Source organism: Balaenoptera acutorostrata, chromosome 7, assembly GCF_949987535.1.
Source record: "Balaenoptera acutorostrata chromosome 7, mBalAcu1.1, whole genome shotgun sequence".
NCBI classification, from domain to species: Eukaryota; Metazoa; Chordata; class Mammalia; order Artiodactyla; family Balaenopteridae; genus Balaenoptera; species Balaenoptera acutorostrata.
In genome coordinates this window covers 39163029-39185242 of record NC_080070.1, presented here as the reverse complement: position 1 = coordinate 39185242, position 22214 = coordinate 39163029, and the positions used below count along the sequence as shown (strand labels likewise).

Below are 22214 nucleotides of genomic sequence, written 5' to 3'. Positions count from 1 at the left end.
CCAATAGCAAAAAAAAAAAAAAAATTCAATTAAAGAAATGGGCAGAGGATCTCAATAAACATTTTTTTCCAAAAAAGACATACAGATGGCCAAAAGGTTCATGAAAAGGTGCTCAACATCACTAATCATCAGGGAAATGCAAATCAAAACCACCATAAGATATCAACTCATCACCATCATAGAATGGCTATTATCAAAGGGACAAGAAATAATGTGTTGGTGAAGATGTGAATTAAAGGGAACCCTGTGCACTGTTGGCGGGAACATAACTTACTGCAGCCACTGTGGAAAACAGTATGAAAATTCCTCAAAATATTAAAAGTAGAACTGCCACATGACCCAGCAATTTACTTCTGGGGATTTATCCAAAGAAAATGAAAACACTAATTCAAAAAGATATATGTACACCCATGTTTACTGCAGCATCATTTACAATAGCCAAGATAGGGAAACAACCTAAGTGTCCATCAATGGATAAATGGATAAAGAAGATGTGATATATATACCCATAGAATACTCTTCAGCCATAAAAAAAGAATGAAATCTTGCCAATTGTGACAAACATGGATGGACCTTGATGGGATTTTGTTAAGTGAAATAAGTTAGACAGAGAAAGACAAATGCTTTATGATATTACTTATATGTAGAATCTAAAAAACAAACCAGAAAGAAAACAAGCTCAAAGATACAGAGAACAGATTGGTGGTTGCCAGGGTGTTATGTGTGTTGGGGGCAGGGGGGGATTATTATTAAAAAACAAATACTCAGCATCAACAACTACCTATTTATTGACAAAATGTATTTGTACTTTAAAAAAAGCTATAAAAGGTAAATAAACCAAAGTCAAAGTGCCAAAAAATAACATATTAAAGCTGTTTTTTGGAATACTGTGAATCTACTGGAACAACTGTTCAATATTTGGTTGTTTCACAATCTGTTTTTTTTTTTAATCAAATATGACTAGAATAAGCCTGTCACATCCATAAAAACATTAACTGAAATTAATATGCAAATTATGGTGGCTGTGTGGGATGCCATTTCATTAATTTCATTTCACTGACATAATTGTGTTCTCTAAATATATGAGTTTTGCAAATGCTATCCCATAGAGAATGCACTATTTGGTGAATATTATTTTACTAGCAGAAAATCCAACAATAGCTTAGTCAACAGGAAAAAATGGTAATCTGAGATCTTAGTCACAAAATAATTTACATGCATTTTTAAAGATGTATATTCTTTGAGCTAATTGTGATAGCTTTTTCAAACAAATACATTTTTAGTTTTAAAATAACACCTGTTAATGGTAGAAACTTTCAAAGACTCAAGAAAGTACGTAAAATGGGACCATTAAAAAAATCTGTTATCTTTAAATTATAAGTAATAATTGTTAACATTTTGCTAAATTTTACTTCAATAGTCTTGTATGGAGACAGATATATATTTTTAAACAATACAAATGTGAAAGCAAGCAAAATAAATACAATTTTCTATTCTATTTTTTTCATTTAATATTATTATAGGTATATTACCGTAACAGTAAATAAATTCCAAAATGTCATTTTAAATAAATGCATATTGTGATAATCATTTGGACCTACCAAAATATTTTTAATCATTCCATTATTTTTCAGTGTTTATGTTTTTGTTTTAATGCTTTAGTACTATGAAACCTTCTGTAATAAAACACTTCATGTAATTATTTGTGTAGCTCTCTGATTACTTAAGAAAAATTCCTTGAGGTGGAATTACTAGATCAAAGGATGTAAATCTTAATGCATATCATCTAATTCCTTCCAAAAAGATTTAAGAATTTTACATTCCCACTTCTATATATAACTATATAACTTCTATTCCCTTGAACCCCTGCCCATACTACATATTACTGTTCAGCATTGTCAATGTGGTAGGTCAAAATAGCCTCTCACAGTTGATTCATTTGTATTTCTTTATTAGAAAGGTTGAACTCCTTGCGAAATTTTACTGTAGTAATAATCTACTAGAATTTGAATTTAAACTATAATGTAATTCTGCCTATATCTGAACTGTGAGCAACACTGCTATTTTTAATTTATTGTTGCTTGAAGTCACATACAGTAAAACATGGTGTGCTTAAATTATGCACAGTACTTTTTTTTTAAGTTACATTTCATAAAATCTCCCAAAGCAAGTAAGAGTAAATGTCTTATCTCCTCACTTCTAATTTCTTTCAGGTTTATACAGATATGAAGAAAATTTTACTTAAGAGTTTTTCATGTATTAGTTATTTTAAAAGCAATTCGTCCATCATCACAGCTCAATTAAGAACATGAATTATCCATATTTAACAGTGAGACTGCAAAAAAGAGTGCTTAGCCAATAATTGTTAAATTTAATGAAGGTTTTTAAGTTTTCAAAACCACAGCAAACAGTTTTTAATGAAGACCAAAGGTAAGAAATAAAATATCTCTTCATTTTAGACAAAGTTATAATAATTCCAAAATTGTAATACAACAATCTCCCTCCAGAAGTAAAAGTTACAAGATGGCTCGGTTTTCAGTTGTCTCCTATACTGCCCGATTCAAAAATTCTCATAGCCACATTTAGTCTCCAGTAACATTCCTGCTTCATGAATATGGAATAGCAGAAGTCAAAGGGCAAAGTGAAAAGAGAAGGAGAGGAAAGTTGGAGAGGGGAGAAAAAACAAAGGAGGCAAGTGATACCGCTTCCTCCAAGGTTAATTCCATTTCCATCAACAAAGGAGACTAGTCAAGGGCTTCAGCACTACATGACACTGTGATTTTGTGGCAAACACTCCCAACCTAATTTTTTTTTTTTCCAGAGAAAGAATATTCACTGCAAGAGAGCCACTTCTCTTTATCACAGTCACAGCTATCAAACAGAAAGCACTGGATTTGATTCAAGAAGATGCATAAGACTTAACAACCTTATAAACTTTCACTGGTCTTAGTACCAGAAAAAAAAATAAACTACCAAAAACATTTTGGGGGAAAATTATGGAACGGATATCAGACGATATTACAGAGTTACTGTTAATTTTCTTAGGTGTGAAGAGGTAATCATAGTTTTATGTAGAAGAATGGCTTTATTCTTTCCTGTAAGTATGAACATGTTAAGTATTGGTCTTCAAATGTTTAATCCCAAATTGCTCTACTGAAAACCAGAATTAGTTAGAAAGAGTAATAATATTCACAGAGTGGTGAAAATGAAGATTACTATTATCTTGCATATGAAGGGAGAGGACCAGTATAAATGTTTAAATTAGTTAATATTAACACTAAAAACCATAGTCTAAATAATATTAAGTTATACATAGACAACTACAGATTATTTTCTTATCAAGTAAACTGACTTAGAAAAATTTAGAAAGGTGATCCCCATACCTGAATTGTTAACTTGCAATTCTTTAATCCTCCTAAATTAGCTGACAAATGGTAAACATTCTGGGTTCACAATGACATTACAGTTTAAACTTTACCTTTTTGCAATGTATTTCTTATCCCATTTTAAAAGAAGGTACTGGTACTTATTACGGACATGATCTAAAATAATCTATTCCAAACCCCATATTCCAATATGTGAATAAACAAAAGCTAAAGAAATATGGGAAAACTTAGCTCATCAATGCACTGTTTCTGAATAAAAGAGTAAAATATTTAACTATTTTCAGAGATAAGTTAGAAGCTAGAAAGCAACCTTACGTTATCTTGATAACTTAAATGCTATCATAAAGTCCTCTGGTTTACCCAAGATAAATGCAGAGGTAGAAGGAGAGAGCCACAAATTGCTTGAGGTCAGAAATGGAAGCAGAAAAACATGGAGCATATAATATGAAAAATTCTGAACTCTCCAGATATCTATGTATGAAAAAGCTCCTGATCTCGATGTGAAAATGGGGTTTAACTACATACATTATCACCTGTTTGGAGAGGAGAGGTAAATATAGCCATATATGATGTATGGAGATAAATACAGGAATAAAGCACTATTAAGCACAGGAACCACTCATATTTTTCCATCTTTTCATTGCTAGGCTGGAGAATATAAAAGCGAACTGTGGTAGCCACTTGATGACCTCTCAGTCATAGTAGAACTAATGAAAGTACAATGATCCAATCTTACTCAGAGAACTTGTATTAGTTTTAAAAAGAGTACCACTGGAACAGCTCTCTCAGAATACTTTCCTATAACCTCTTAAAAGTTATTTTGAAAATTGTCAGTACAGCTGGGTTCTTTTCAATTCAGCTGCAGGTTACAAAGGAATATTAAAGATGCTTTAAAAATTGATATAATGCAAGAAAAATTTAAACTATATTACACCAATTATGACATGTTACAATGAAATCCATGGCAGCTAGAAATGAATAGGAGCTCACAGAATGATAATTAGAAATGCATTTACAAGATTACTCAGTTTTCCCCAGTAGGAAAATTACTGTTCCTTCTTGCTCCTTATTGGTACAAAATTTATTTCAGGGGCCACAGATTCTTAAAGCGTTACAAAGTCTGAAGAATACAAAAAAATTGGCCATCAAAAAAATTAAGGCTTCAGATTTACAAGACCCAGTGAAGCAAGATTTAGCTATACAAATTAGAGGTGTGTTATGTCTTAGAGTAGGTAATAGCTGGATACTGTGCAGAATAAATGTGCATACCAATGGGTGGGATGTTCATAATGCTAAAGAGCAAGAGAGAGATGTATAGCTTGGGAAGTGATGTGGATAATTACTTAGTAAACAGCAGAGTAATTGCTTCAGCAAATTTCCATGTAACTATTCCACACGAAACTTCAACGTGCCCTTGGACTTACTAAACACACATAGTTGTCTCAGATAATCTTAGCAAAAAGAATCAGCAGTGAATCACAGTTAAAAAGAAGATTGCTGTTTTATTATTTAGTCCCACAAAACACGTTAGGGACTCTAAACATTAATAACACAGAGACAAAAAGCCATTGATTTTTACATTAGTAAGACCTTGGTAAGACCTCAGAATCCATTTTTTTCTAACCTGCTCAAACTATGTGTCTGATAAAGCTTATGATGTATAAATTTAATTATTTAAAATATCTTCTCATCTTTTGGAAAGTTTTCATATATATTCAATATTTGAATTTCATACAAAGCAAAATTTAAAAACATTTAAGTTGCTACAGGATACTGAGTGATATCAATGTATACAGATGATTCTGGGTTGCCAAAGCAGTGGGAGTGGTGTAAATCTCAAAAGTCGCAACATATCCGAAAAAACAAAAAAACAAAAATAAAACAAAACAAAAAAACAGGGAGGACAAATAAAACTACACAAACTCGTGACTCAACATAAATGGAAGACAGAAACCTCTCAACTTCCAATTACTTGTAAGTATAAACGTAAACATTAAATTCCAGCATGCTCTCACTGGTGCTCCTGCCACCAGGCTTCATGGAAACCAACAGCAATTCAGGAGAAATACAAAGAAATAAGAGGGAAGCTAATGGCAGACCTGAATGCGATTTAAAACCACTGCCAGAAAGTCGATCCTATATGTGAAAATACTGAAAGTCAACAGTTAGATACGAGCACTGACACAGAGAAGGGACTTGAAAAGGTATATTAAAGATGACAAGGCAACCTCAGAAAGCTTTCGTGTTGGAGGGAGAAGAGAGCTAGCACAAAAGGAAAGGTTTCTTTGGGAACTATACATAGAAAAGAAAAGGAGCAAGGGGAAATATTTAGAATCCCCTAAGACAAAACAAAATTTTAAAATCCAGTGACACATAACTATTCGAAAGCCATGCCATCCAGTAAAGAAGCAATACTCTGTCTGCAATGACAGACGAGAGTGCTCTTGAACTAAGAATGTCATAGCCATTCCAACACACTGGGAAAACAAACAAACAAAAACAAAAAAACTGCTATAAAAAGAAAATTGAGAATGATAAGCCAAACAATTCATCTGATAGAAATTCCATCCCCTCCCTACAAACTGCCAAAACAGAAGGAAACTATAACTTAACACTCAAACCTTAATTAAATATCCTCAAACAAGCATTTAGGTAGATGAAACAGAAATTTTAAACTAAGAGAAGATGCATGATCAGAAAAAAAAAAAGAAGTGAGTTGACTGAACTCAAAAAAAAGAAAAATAGGAAAATACAAAACTATACCACAAATAGAAACTACATTACAAAATTCTAAACAAAATATAGATTTCAATGAAAATATAACAAGGGATAGGAGAAAAACAACAGAAACAACTAAGGGAATAAAATGAAACTGAGAAAAAAAATTAAAGGGTCACAGAGAAAGTGGTTGAAATGGAGGACAGGCAAAAGAAAATCCAATTTACATAGCAATTGAATTCTTAAAGAAGATTTTTTTAATGGAATAGAACTAATATTTGAAACTCTACTTCAATAAAGTATTAAAAAATGAAAGACCTGAATCTATACACTGAAAGGGGACACTGGGTATCAAGGGAAAAGGACCTCAAATGATCAACTCCTAGTAAGACTAGTAGACATTAAAGGAAAAATTCTCAGGGTATCAAGGCAAAAAAATCCAAATAATGTACAAAGGAAAGAGAATTAGATTGGCAACAGGTTTATCAAATACAAGACTCAGTGCAAAGTACTGATGGGCAGCATTTTCTTTTTATTTTAATGTATTTTTTCAATTAATTAATTTATTTATTTATTCTGGGCTGCATTGGGTCTTCGTTGCTGTGCGCAGGCTTTCTCTAGTTGTGGCGAGCAGGGGCTATTCTTCATTGCGGCGTGCAGGTTTCTCACTGTGGTACTTCTCCTATTGTGGAGCACAGGCTCTAAGTGCGCAGGCATCAGTAGTTGTGGCACGTGGACTCCATAGTTGTGGCTCGCGGGCTCTAGAGCGCAGGCTCAGTATTTGTGGCCCATGGGCTTAGCTGCTCCGCAGCATGTAGGATCTTCCCGGACCAGGGCTCGAACCCGTGTCCCCTGAATTGGCAAGCGGATTCTCAACCACTGCACCACGAGGGAAGTCCCAATGGGCAACATTTTCATAAAATTCCAGGAAATACAGTGGAATCTAAAGATTTATATCCAGCCAAGCTACCTTTGAGTATCAAGCCTATAGAAAAACTGCTTTAAACATGTAATAGCTCAAGGAATTCTGTGTCCACAAGTCCTTGAGAAATCTATTAGAAGATGAATTTAATCCAACTAAGCAATTATTGGGAAAGTTAAGCCAAAAATTAACAGTGTGCATTTATATATTTATTTGTATATATAAGACAAAGACAGGGTAAACACAGGAAAATACCATGCTATATGATATACACAATATATTATGTACTAAATGTTCTCACAAAGTAGAAACAATGCTGATAAAACAATGGGATAAGAAGGAAAGGGAAAGAATAAAGTAGAATAAACTTGTATAGGCAATAGGTAGGTATACTATTAAAAGCTGACAAACCAGACATTAAAGGGTTAAAATTTTAAGTTGGGAATAAAGCCATAATTACAATGTGACTACTAAAACAAAAATAAAACACTGCTAGAAAAGAAGTTCAAACAGAGAGACATAAGAGAGAGATAAAAACTCATGTAGTAAAAGAAACCCAGCAAATATATCATAAATGCAGAATGATTATAATATGAAATAATATGATAGAATTAAGACCAAACATAACATTCTTTCCAATAACTTTAGAGGCATTAACATACCTATTAAAAGGAAAAGACTTCTATTCTGGTTCATAAAGCAGAACCTCACTTTATACAATATATAAGGTATATACCTAAAAGAAAATGAGTCAAAAGCCTAAATATAAAGAGTTAAACAAAAATATACCACGAAAATTTTTAAACAGATGAGCAGGGATAGTAACACTGATAAACAAAGTAAAACACAAAACAAAAACTATTAAATGTAAAAAAGGAAGACACTTTAATATTAAAAACCAAAAGTCTCAATGAAGATATAGTAAGTATGAATATCTATGTAGCAAATAACACAGCATTCCTCTTTGTAAAGCAAAATCTCAGAGATGCCAGGAGACACAGACAGAGCAAAACCAATAGGAGACTTTAACATACTACTGACAGATCAGGTGGACTAAAAATGTGAAAACACTTTTTAACCCTACAAATAGAATTATGAAGACTCTATGAATATATATTAAACTTTACACCCTGGAAATAGAAAATATACCTTACTCTATATGGAACATCACAAAAATTAATCATGTATTAGGTCACAAGGAAAATGTCAGAAAGTTCTATAAAAGAGATATAAGCAACACTCTCTGGTTTCAATTAAATAAAACTAGAAATTACTTAAGCAGATTTGTAAAAGTCCCTTCCTACTTGGAAATTTAAAAAACGTTTTTAAAGCAATTCTTGGGTAAAAGAGTAAATACAAACAAAAAATGTCTTTTAAAAATAATAATGAAAGCCCTACATATCAGATATTTTTAAAGCACTGATCAGAGGAAAATTGATAGCCTTAAACACTCATTTTAATGAAATTGAAAGAGTAAAAACTTATGAATTATCTGCAGAGCCAGAAATCTCTCATACTTTATATCTCTCATACTTTATATCTCTCAAGTCTCTCATACTTTTATATCTCTCTCTTCTATACCAGCTCTGACCCAGTCTGAAAAGGCTCTCTACTTTTAAGGACTCATGTTATACATATGAATTAAAATCTCAGCTCATAAAGGCGTTTGAAATAAAAATTTTATAACATGGCGTTTCATACATGTATGACTACAGAAAGACAGTGCCCATTTACATTGCAGGTTCTCACTGTTTTTTTTCTATTTGGTCCTGATGGTGCAGAAGAGTTCCTGGGAATTGAACTCCCTGGAGGTACATGGCTCAGTGTCTGAGACACAAGACTACTAAATATATCTATTTTATTACACTTCATTTATTTATTCCATTTTGCTTCATTTTTATTTATTCCATTCCCCTTTTTCTATCATGTCTTAATACACAGAAAAACGAAAGAAAAAGGTAGGTCAGTTTCAGGTAAAATTGGTCACGTAACAATGGAAAACAAAATTTTGAGACACACCTATTCTTTCTCCAGTCATATCCCTCTTGTATTGTTAATCATCCCATACAGACCTCTAACAAGCAGCTTTCCTTGTCCTTGCACCCTGTGGCAGGAGCAGGTTACAAGCCAACTCCCATAAGCTCAGCAGAGATTCACACTTACTAATACACTTCTGGAATCTAAGCTTTTAACACATGTATTGTACAAGAAGCAAGGGAGACAAGAATGGCCTTGTTATAGAAAAGGTAGAAAACTAGAGCAGTATTTCAGCCTCCCTTACCTTCTCTTTTTAATGGATATCTTAAATATTTAAAACCATATTTGATAAAATGATGCATATCTTTATATAAGAACAATTTTAAGGAGAAATAAACTAAGTACATATACTATGATATAACCCTGGAGAGCTGTAAAAACTCAATGGACAGCATGAAAAGGCAAAGTGTCTACAGAATAGAAAAACTCCAAGCTAAATGGCAAATGGACAGGAAGAAAACATTTAGAGCACATGTAACAGATAAAGGTTACTATTTAATATATAGACCTCAAATAGGTAAAAATTATCAATATCAATTAACATTAAAAACAAAAATTTGAAAGATTTCCAACATCATGAATTTAAGTAAAATCAGGATATCCTTGCCATGAAATTACAATTTTAAGAATTTCATAATACCCAGTATTAGTGAGAATATGAGAAAATAGTCATTCTCTTAAAATGTTGGTGAGAATGTAAAATTACACAACTTTATTGGAGGGCAACATTGCCAATACCTATCAAAATTAATAATCTACGTACCATTTTATTTCCATATCTAACCATCTATTATTCTAAACACTCACACTTAATTACAAAGACACTTTTAATAGTGATTTTTTAAAAGGTGTGTAATAATATGAACAATTTCATGTCTCTTACAAAAAATCATTATATATTTCTACATGTGTATATATTTTCATATAAATAAAGGAATAAAGGTCAGGAATGATATACACCAAATGGATAGTGGTTACTATGGGGTGGGAACTGTGCATGGCTAAAAAGAGCAAAGAGGTACTTTTACTTTTTACTTCAATATATTGTTACCTGATGTTTGAATTTTTATGTCAAGAATGTTTTCACACATACTTGTATAATTTCCTCTTGTTATTTTTAAAGAAAATAGTAGATTAAAAAAATGAAGATAGTGTGTGTTTAGAACGTTTTAAATACTTCTAGTTATAATGGCACTTCTCAATCTATTCTTTAGTCTCAGTATTTTTATAGTTTCCTATTTTTTTAATCTATCTTTGATTTTGATATGGATTCCACAATAATATCTTCCAGTTCAAAAATTCTAACAGTGAATTTTCTAAAGTTTATCCTGTCTATAATGGCATTTTACTGTTAGTGACAACATTTTTCAATTCTTCAATTTCTAATTAGATCTTTTTTTATATACACCTTCATATTTGGTTCTGCCTGTTTGGTTACATAATTTCTTGCTCTAGTCCAATGGAAGTTATTTTTTCTCTTATTCCCATGAAAAAAAATCACGCATACTTATTTTAAAGTTTTTAGCAGATCCATCCATTAAACTAATTTTATATAAAGCAAATTCCTGTTTGTGCTATTTATCAAGTTGTCTTTCTCAATAGTAGATTTCTTCATGTTTTTTATGTCATTTATAGTGGATAAGGTAAAGTGGCCCAACAGAAATTAGATCTGATGAGGTTATCACTTCACTTAATACTTACTGTACACTGTTGCGAGGTATTATTACTCTTGTTTTATGGATAAAGAAACCCAAGTTTGTAATATTGCTTACTCATCAATGAGAGAACTAGCAATAGGTCTGATTCCACAGCCTCATTCCTTTGCCATAGCACTGTGTGTGTTTGTGATTTAAAAAAATTTGTAGTTGGCAACAAGCTTTCACCAAAATAAATTCAGTCAATGTGACTATTCATCCAGAGTGTCAAGAATATTGTCCCAGAAGTCAATGACCACCTTTTTTCTTGATCACAGTACACTACAGGTGAGTTCCTCTAGATTTTACTTGTACAAACAATCCTTCCTTCAAACTAAATTACAGTAAAAACACTTACCACAAAGGAAATTGCTGACAAAATCATTATCTACCTCAGCACAGCACAAACTAATGTTATTAACTCCAGGAAACAGAAGCAACTGAGTTACATAATAGAAATATTAATTTAAAGGTCACTGGATGTCAGAATGTATTATTTTAAAGAAGTCTCCTGAGTCACCATTCATTAGAAATTACAATGGTTAGAACTCCAAGTTCAATGCCATGAATCAGCAGATCTCTCTCCTCCCTGGTTCATTTAGCACCAGTTATGAAGATCTGGAAGGGGGAGGATAGTTATTCTCTCTCTGAAATATTTCCTTTCACTTGTAAGGAAGAAGAAAGAAAACCAGAGAGCCCTTCCTAAGCAACACTTTATTAAATATAAATCTAATACCCTGCATTAATATATAGAGCACACACACACAGAAATTAGCTCTAGAAGGAGCCAGCTTAGTCCCATGCCCTCATTTAACAGATAATGAAACTAAGACTCAGAAAGGGTTTACCCAATCAAAGCTGCAGAAATACTGATTGAAAAAACCACAAATAAAGGGGGGTAAAAATATTATACCACTTCTCTCAGCTAGATAAAAGCCATTCGGTACAACTGAACATGAAACAAAGATATGAAAGTTACTGATATTTTCATTCTTCTATGTCATTTAAAAACTTCAACTCTTTCTTCTGGACCTACACTTGCATAGTAAAGGAATTTGGTGAAAACTGAGTAATTAGCCTCTGCAATACATCAAAATACTTTCCAAACACTATACTTAATGTAACTGAGGCTGAAGTAGCATTCAATAATCATATTAAGATAAGGATGCCTATGTTTTAAAATGCATGGTGAGACCTGCATATACCCTCCAAAGTGCTAATTTGGGATTAAAAAGCAATTATAATTGCCAAAGAGCATAAGTTGATCACTGATACTACCATTCGGTATACAGAGTACTGTAGACAGAGCTCATTGTCTGTAACATGTTAAACATAACCAAGAAACTCTGGTAGAGGGAAACAAATAGAAAGAAAATTTTATGGCATATCAAATGAACTGAAATCTTCAAATTTTTCTTTTCCTGATTTCAAGTCCAAGAGTCACTTTTTATAGTATACATAGGGCAAGAAAAACCATTAGTACGGGGCATCAAGTACATCTTTGGTAATTTAATATGTTCCCTGAACATTCCATTTTTTTTAAGTTCCATTACAGATCTCTTTGTACGTCAAGATTACTATTGCAAGGGCTTCCCTGGTGGCGCAGTGGTTGAGAATCTGCCTGCTAATGCAGGGGACACAGGTTCGCGCCCTGGTCTGGGAAGATCCTATATGCCGCGGAGCAACTGGGCCCGTGAGCCACAACTACTGAGCCTGCGCGTCTGGAGCCTGTGCTCCACAACAGGAGAGGCCACGATAATGAGAGGCCTGCGCACCGCGATGAAGAGTGGCCCCCGCTTGCCGCAACTACAGAAAGCCCTAGCACAGAAACGAAGACCCAACATAGCAATCAATCAATCAATAAAATAAATAAATCTTTAAACAAAAAAACAAAAAGATTACTATTGCAAGATAATATACTTATCCACTCAAGTTTTCTCTATATCAAATTGAAAAGTTGGGACAAAGTATAAAAGACATTATTCTAGTTGTTTTTTAAAAATTATATACTATTTAGATTTCTTAAAATTTAAAACTGAATATTTTCTGCCAATATGATTCCTATTTCATCACAACACATCTCTGATATTCACCATATTCTAATACATAAAATATAATACAACCACTTTAGAATAATCTTTAGCTATATCTCCTAGAGCTAGACATATACCCTATGTCCCCAGCAATTCCACTCCGAGGTCGACAGCCAAGAGAAATTCTTACATATACAGGAAAATTTAAGCAGTTATCTGTAGTATCCAAAAGGTAACAACCTAAATGTCTATTAACAGTACAACTGAAAAATAAATTGTGGAGTAACCTTACAAGGAACACTTCACAGCAATAAAACTGAACTTCCACTACACACAGTGTGGATGAGCGTCATCTACATATTGGTGAGTGAAAGAAGTTAGACACAGAAGAGTACATACTATATAATTCAACTTACATACACCTTTAAAAACAGGAAAAACTAATCTATGGAGATAATAATTATCTGAGTGAGATAACGACAGGAAGGGAGCATGAGAAAGATAATGTTCTTTACCTTCATCTGTGTGGTGGTTTCATGGGCAACCACCTTGGAAAAGTTCACCAAGCTGTACTCTTAGGATGTGTATTCATTTCTGCTTGAATGTTATACTTCAATTTAAGATCATCACTTCAAACACTAGGCATACATTAGAATTTTTCTAAGATTATATCTTGGAGTAGTGAATTCATCCTAGCAGTATTAATCAGAATAATAATATTCTAGTAATGACTTTCTACTAACTAACTATGTGATCTTTAACATAACTTAACCTCCCAGTGATAATTCTAATAGCCAATAAATCTCAGAGATCTTCTGGAGATTTTTCTGAAAGACTTTAAATCATTTTTATTCATGTAACAAATATTCATGTGAGCTTACTATATGTAGGACAGTGTTGTAGGCACTTATTGCTCTTACTCTAGTGGAAAGAAATAGAAAACACGCAGAGGAAGGAAGGAAGGATGGAAGGGAGGGAGGGAGGAAGATGTAAACTGTAATCAGTAATTAGAAAGTATAGCTATATTAATAGATATATACACACCAAATGAAAGTCCATCCAGTGTGAACACATCTGAACACACAAACACAAAAGGGAACCTAGCTTTAAATAATTATTTCATTATGCTGTGAAGTAAATCCTCTTCCAGGGTTAATATTCCAGCATAAATCTGCATGAATAAGTCTTTATAACACATGAAATATTTAAGCATTTCCTTAAAACCACAGAGGACAGAGCTGCAACCAAAGAGGCAGATTTTTCAAAGAAAGAGATTAGGTCAGTAATTAAAAAGGAACTTTAAACAACCAAAATATTTTAAAAGGCGGTGTTAAAAGAGAAACTTGATACTGGATTGTAGACAAGAAATAATTTGTATTTGGGAAGGAGGTTAGATTTGACCTATAAGACCCTTCTAGGAAGGATTTAATTCTAAGAACAGGAATTATCGATTAGGAGTTTTGAAAATATATTAAAATATGGCAGACTTTTAAATGCTTACTGTGTATATACAATAATAAAAAGAATAAAAGTCATACACAATCTTACATTCATAATAAATTGACAGTTAAAGTACTCTATTATCTTATAGATCTTAAAATGTTATTATAATTATACATATATGGTATAATTATAACAAAAATAAAATTTTATGTTCCTTTTTTAGTGAGCATTATATCTCTAAGTATTTTTAATATGTTAATTTTTACTGTAATTCTAGCTAGGTTAATGAGAATGTTTATATCAGTAAATACACGCTTTTTAAGTAGAAAAAGATACATACATTTCTAAAAAGCAACATAATTCTTTTAATCTGTTTTAACATCCTTCTAGGACAAAAATGCAAAAAACAAGCAAACTGAAAAAAATACTTACGTATGTATACACTAAAATCAAATTGCCTAAAAATTCAAATAACAGAATAAAATAGCAATGAAACTTACTGAGGCTCTGTTTATGCCACTCCCTAGTGGCTTCAAATTATCTTTCATCAGTTAAATGCAACAAAGCTGAAAATCCTTGCAACTGCCTATTATACACACTAGACATTTGTAGACTATTACCAACGAATATTGAGTGGTTGTAGCCTTTTCTAATCCATTCTCCACACTACAGTTACAACAGTCTTTCTAAAATGATAATTTTATAAACTCATGCCCCTTCTAAAAGACATAAATGCTTTCCCTGCTACCACAGAATCACATCTAAGTTCCTTAAAAGGACTTTTGAGGTGGCATGCCCTGGTTACCTGTGCAGCCTTACCTCTCCCCACTCTATCTGAACTTAGTTTTTTCAACCACATGGCTTTAATTTCAGGTTCTCTGAACTTTTTGGAGTCCCAGTTCTAAACATGAGCTGTCACTTCCACCTAGAACACTATTTCCTGATCTCTCACCCTAACTTCTACTGAGTCTTCAATATTCACCTGCAAGAAGGAATGATCCTCATGGAGAAGACCTTCCTGGTTCCCCACATACCAGTGCTTCACCCCTACAGCAATCTCATGCTGGGTTATACCACTTAATAGCCTACCTTCCCCCAAAACAGCAAGACAGAGGTCATTTCTCTGTGTCACCACTCTGTACCCAATGACACCTAGAAAATTCATTATCTGTTGGATGAGTGAATGATATAAATGCCAGTCCTTGATATAGGTAATATGAGTTCTAGGTTCTTAGAACACTACACACAATAAAATATTTCCCACACAAATAGTTTCCTTGTCTGGGCATTTGCTTAATTTGTAAAAGCAGAGTAGAAGAGTAGGTGACCTTGGGCAAATTACTTAACCTCTTCAAGCTTTATCTTCCACTACTTTAAAGAGGGGAACCTTCACCATTTCATCATATGGTGCAACCATCCACTCATTGATCAAACCAGAAAACCTGTCATCATCCTTGTTTCCTCTCTCTCCCTCTACTATCATACCCAATCCAAACCAAAAGTCTGTGTATCTACCTCCAAAGAGATATTTCAATTTGTCTGCTTCTCTCCATTTTTTTCTATCCCCACAGTAATCCAGCTACTCTAATAGATTTTCAAGTACATTTTCCCATACTTGCCCCATCCAATTTATTTATCACAGAGCAGTCAAAGAACCTTTATCAAACTATAAAGTGAGGGCTTCCCTGGTGGCACAGTGGTTGAGAGTCTGCCTGCTAATGCAGGGAACACGGGTTCGAGCCCTGGTCTGGGAAGATCCCACATGCCGCGGAGCGACTGGGCCCGTGAGCCACAGCTACTGAGCCTGCACGTCTGGAGCCTGTGCTCCGCAACAAGAGAGGCCACGATAATGAGAGGCCCGCGCACCGCGATGAAGAGTGGCCCCCGCTTGCCGCAACTGGAGAAAGCCCTCGCACAGAAACGAAGACCCAACACAGCCAAAAATAAATAAATTAATTAATTCATTTAAAAAGAAAACCAAAAAACTATAAAGTGAACTGTCACTCTACCTAAAATCTCCCTCAGTGACGTCCTACTACCCTATTAAATGATGTGGCCCCTAACAACATCTCCAAACTCATCTCATCCAACTATGCCCAAAGTTCCCAACACACGACACACTGGCCTCCTTCCAGATCTTGCAACTTATCAAGCTTTCTCCTGCCTCAGAGCCTTTGCATATGCTGTTCTCTCTGCCTAGCACACTCTTCCCTTTGGTTTTCGTAGGGTTCGTTCCTTTACTTCCTTCAGCTTCAATGTTATTTCTCTTCAGAGAGGTTTTCCCTGAACACTGTATCCAAATTGTTCCCTCAGCCTGCAATCCTGTTATTGTCTATTACCACACTTTCCTTCTTCCCTTTTCAGCAAATTCCCAATGTGTAGAGCCATGGCTCAGCACACAGCAACAGACTAAAAATGTTTTGGGAAGGAAGAAAAGAAGGGAAGCTGTACATGGGCAGAACATGTGCAGTCTATTCTGATGTGAGCATGGGTTCTCTGTTTTCTCTAAATTTCACCTTCAACAGTCTGACATCCATCAGTAGAGTTGGATAAATACCTTCTGTTATGAAGACAACTGTTTTTTTTGTTTTTTCTAATTCTCTTTTTTGGGGGGGGGTATGTTTCTTTTTTATTAATTTATTAATTTATTTATTTATTTTTGGTTGAGTTGGGTCTTCGTTGCTGTGTGCGGACTTTCTCTAGTTGTGGTGAGCAGGGGCTACTCTTTATTTATTTATTTATTTTTAAAATTTCCTTATGACAAGAATTTATTACTTTTGTAAATGAAAAATAACTTTACTGATCAATTTTATAGATTTAAAACAATATGAGCATTTATATATAAATGTTCACATTATAGAAATTTTTATAAAAATACAGATAAAGAAAAGACAAGTCTTATCACTCAGAGATTCTATACTTTCCAGCATTTCAAGCATATATATTTACAGAAATTTGCATTTTTTAGTGTACGCGTTGGGGGGCTACTCTTCGTTAGGGTGTGGGGGCTTCTCATTGCGGTGGCTTCTCACTGCGGGGCAAGGTCTCTAGGTGCATGGGCTTCAGTAGTTGTGGCACGCGGGCTCAGTAGTTGTGGCTCACAGGCTCTAGGCACGCGGGCTTCAGTAGTTGTGGCTCGCGGGCTCTAGAGCGCAGGCTCAGTAGTTGTGGCGCACGGGCTTAGTTGCTCTGCGGCATGTGGGATCTTCCCCGACCAGGGCTTGAACCCGTGTCCCCTGCATTGGCAGGCGGATTCTTAACCACTGTGCCACCAGGGAAGCCCAAGACTACTGCTAATGCATAAGTTACCTGAGATAAGGCAAGGGTTGATATAATTGGGTCAATAAAAGTAGATAGCTATTACCTCAGAAAGGATGAAATATGATAATGAGAAATAGAAAATAAAATACTTGACAGTTTTGATAAGAGAAATAAATCCAGAAAGTTCTGAAAATGAAGTGCCACCTAAGGGTGGAGGCATCAGGAAGCCACCACATGATAAGGTTTTGGAGGAAAAAATGAGGCAAAACAACATTAGAGTCCCAGAAATACATGATTTTAAATAGGAATAATACTGATGGGGACAGACAGAGTAACAAAGATAAACCCTCATTATCTCACATTTCACATATGGTTTTTTCCTAGAATTTTCCCTGCACAGAAATATTAAGCGTGAAAATTGGAAATTTCATATAGGATCACCTAGAATGTAATCCCAATTTTATGAGTCAATCAATTCCTTTATAACTCCTAGGCCAGTCTACTATTGCTGAATGTGTAATATTACTAACTTGAGGTCGGGTAAAAATGCCAAGTAGATCTACTCACAGCAAATTGTTTCAGTTGTGCTCCATGAGAGCTGGATGCACTCAGGTTTATTTTACGTTGGTCACCAGAGGTACAGTTTGCTCCCCACCACTCTCAATAAGCAGCTGTTTGCAATAAGCCCCATGTTGCAGACAACATTAGACCGTCTCCAGGGGCTTACAGAATGTTGATTCCTAAAGGCCAGATCTAACACTTTGGGGAAATATAAAAGCCAGCAAGCAACTACAGAATGAGAAATAATGCATGTTGCTTGAGTATTTGAGGACTGCAACTTATTACAGGGATTGGTTACTACAAAACTATGATCTGTAAATGGCCCAAGTGGGATATGCTGAACGATAGTATGTTGTGCAAAAACTGAGTTGACTCACAGAACAGCAGAGATGAGGGGCACCAGGCGGATTAGCTGGTGGTCGTTCTGACTAACGGTTAATGGGTCTGAATCGCTAGTCAAAGGGCTAATGTCCCATTTGACAACCCTGGCCTCCACCAGAACACCTGCTATATTGGGCAGATTGTTTTAAGGCAGCTCTGTTATAGAATTCTTTATATTAAGTGAAAATCTACCTCTCAACTATTTAGTTTATTCCCATTCAGTAGGTTATACTCCCTAGAACCAAGAGAATAAATCAAATTCATCTTCCACATTCCTACAAAAATTTGGAAGAAGCTATTACATACCCTCACGCCTCATTTTCCTTGTCTTCAGATTAAACTGCTTTAGCTTATTCAATTGTAACCTTGATTGTAGGGCATGGTGTTGAGTCACTGTCTTCTAAATATGTTGCTATCGCTATATTTCAACAATCAAAGCCAAATGCACTAACCTAACATTAAGAACCAACATAAGGGGCTTTCCTCGTGGCACAGTGATTAAGAATCTGCCTGCCAATGCAGGGGACACGGGTACGAGCCCTGGTCTGGGAAGGTCCCACATGCCGCGGAGCAACTAAGCCTGTGCACTACAACTACTGAGCCTGCACCCTAGAGCCCAAGAGCCACAACTACCAAGGCTGCATGCCACAACTACTGAAGCGTGCGCGCCTAGAGCCCATGCTCCGCAACAAGAGAAGCCACCGCAATGAGAAGCCTGTGCACCACAACAAAGGGTAGCCCCTACTCGCCGGAACTAGAGAAAGCCCACATGCAGCAACAAAGACCCAACGCAGCCAAAAATAAATAAATAAAATAAATAAATTTTTTTTAAAAAAGAACCAACATAAGTACTAAGTGTTTTGCATGTCTTTTTCCACCAAATCCTAATAAGGATGGAATTATAATCATCGTCGTAAAATGAAGATATGGAGGATTACAGAAATAGAAATTCCTGCTAGAGGCTATATAGTTAGAGACAAGTACGGAAATTGAACACATGTCTGACTGCAAATCCTAACCCCTGTCCTGGACTACTTACTTCAGACGAGACCTGAGCAGAGTGGAGGGGGGATGGGGGTAAGAGAAGCTTCTGAACATCTGTTAACTCCTAATTATGTTATTTAATATGTTTAAATATGTTTAATTATGTTATTTAATACACAAACTGACTTGAACCATCTATGTGTTCAATATAACAACCATTTTTCTCCAAGTAATTGAAGAATTGTGTGGCTAAACCACACAAGGTTGAGGATGGAGTTATCCAAATGCTACAGGAAGAAGTCTGAACTTACCTTAGGGTTATGAGGCCATTGAGTATTTTAAGTGATAGAGTTAACTTCTAAAGTCACTTCAGTAAATGTATAATTCTAAGAGGTGATATGTATGGATGGATGGAAAGAAAGCTACACTGGAGGCTGAGAGCAATAAGATAACTCTCCCAATATTCCAAGTGAACCCTGCATAAGAGTCTGAACTAGATAAGTCACAGGGAGATGGAACAAAGTATATGGTTTCAAGAGATTTTTAAAAAGCAGAATTGACAGTACTCAGTGATGGTTCAGATTATAAGCTGTAGTATACTACAGGTTTAGAATGTGGGCTCTGGTCTGACTGGGATATGAATTACAGCTCCACAATTTAATTTGGGTGATTGACGCTGTACTTCAGTGTCTGCAACTGTAAAAGAGGTACCACAGTACCTAACTCATGGAGATGATGGTAACACTAACTGTGATAATAGATGTAGAAGGTTTATAAAAGTCCCTGTCACATAATAAATGCTCACTAAATGTTAGCAATGACAAGAAGGAGAAGAGGAGAGAGGCAGAGAAGGTAGTCTACGATGGCTCCACGTCTTTGCTTAGGTAACCGGATGAACTCAGAGATGGAACACAGGCAGAAAGTCAGGCATGAGAAGGAAGATCAGGAGTTTACTTTCAAAGATGATGAGCCTGAGATGTCTGAGGTTAGCCAGGTAACAATGTGTTGAAGAGTAAGAAATTAAATGCCTGGGCGTAGTCTAGCCTTTTAAAGACATTTGGCTATGAGGGCAAGTAGAAAGGATGTAAAAGCCAGGGGAGGAAAGTAACATTTTGATGGATGACACAAGAATTAAGAGTTTGAAAGAGAAGAGCCTGGAGACAGGGAGGGACTAAAGGTACAAAGGATTAAGGGGTTAACCTGGTGAAACCAGTTTCCGAGCAGTTGGAGAGAAATGGGTCCAGGGCACAAGGACAAGCCTCAAACAGAAACAACAGTTCCTCTTTCTCCTAGAAAAGCAGGAAACAGGCAAAGTATAGATTCAGATTAAGACTGGAAACCATAAAACTCCTAGAAGGAACAATAGGCAGAACACTCTTTGACATAAACCATAGCAGTATTTTTTTGGAAACTGTCTCCTCAGGCAAAGGATACAAAAACAAAAATTTTTAAATGGGACCTAATTAAATGTAAAAGCTTTTTTTACACATCAAGGGAAACGCACCACCAACAAAACCACCAACAAAATGCAAAGACAACCTACAGGATGGGACAAAATATTTGCAAATGATATAACCGGTAACAGGTTAATATTCAAAATATATAAACAGCATATACAACTCAACTCAACATAAAAAAACAAACAATCTGATTTTAAAAAGGGCAGAAGAACTGAATAGACATTTTTCCAAAGAGGAAATGCAGATGGCTAACAGGCACATGAATAAATGCTCAACATCACTAATCATCAGGGAAATGCAAATCAAAATCATAAGATATCACCTCACATCTCTCAGAATGGCTACCATTAAAAGAACACAAATAACAAATGTTGGTGAGGATGTGGAGAAAAGGGATTCCTCATACACTATCGGTGGGAATGTAAATTGGTTCAGCCACAATGGAAAGCAGTATGGAGGTTCCTCAAAAAACTAAAAATAGAAATACCATGAGGTGACCTAAATGGGAAGGAAATCCAAAAAAGAGGGAGTATATGTATTCATATATCTGATTCACTTTGCTGTACAGTAGAAACTAACACACCATTGTAAAGCAACTATACTCCAAAAAAACTACTTAAAAAAAAAATACCATATTACCCAGCAATTCCATTTCTGGGTACATATCCAAAGAAAACGAAAACACTAATTTGAAAAGATACATGCGCTACAATGTTCACAGCAGCATTATTTACATTAGCTAACATATGGAAGCAACTTAAGTGTCCATCAACACATGAATGAATAAAAGGGTAAAGAAGATGTGATATATATACATATATATACATACACACACAACAGAATATCACTTAGCCATTAAAAGAAATGAAATTCTGCCATTTCCAACACCATGGATGGACCTGAAGGGTATTATGCTTAGTGAAATAAGACAGAGAAAGACAAATACTCCTGTTATCACTTGTATGTGGAATCTAAAAAATAAAACAAGTGAATGAATAACAAAACAGAAACAGACTCACAAATATAGAGAACAAATTAGTGGTTATAGTGGGGAGAGGGAAGGTGGGAGTGGCGAGATAGTATTATAGTTTGTACCTCTTAATCCCCCACCCCTAAAATAAAAAAGCTATAAGGATATACTGTACAGCACAAGGAATATAGCCAATATTTTATAACAAATTATAAATGGAGTATAAACTATAAAAATATTCAATCACTATGTTGTACACCTGAAATACTGTAAATCGACTATACTTCAATTTTTAAAAATTTATAGATGCAGAGGTAGATATGTCCTATAGCAAGAAATTGAGGAAGTTTCTCTCCAATTTCAC

General features: G+C 34.9%; 1 protein-coding gene across 1 annotated transcript in view; it reads right to left on the bottom strand.

The window, feature by feature from the left end:
* IMMP2L (inner mitochondrial membrane peptidase subunit 2) overlaps positions 1-22214 on the bottom strand; it is a 539770-nt gene that overhangs the window by 311273 nt on the left and 206283 nt on the right. The window lies entirely within an intron of this gene.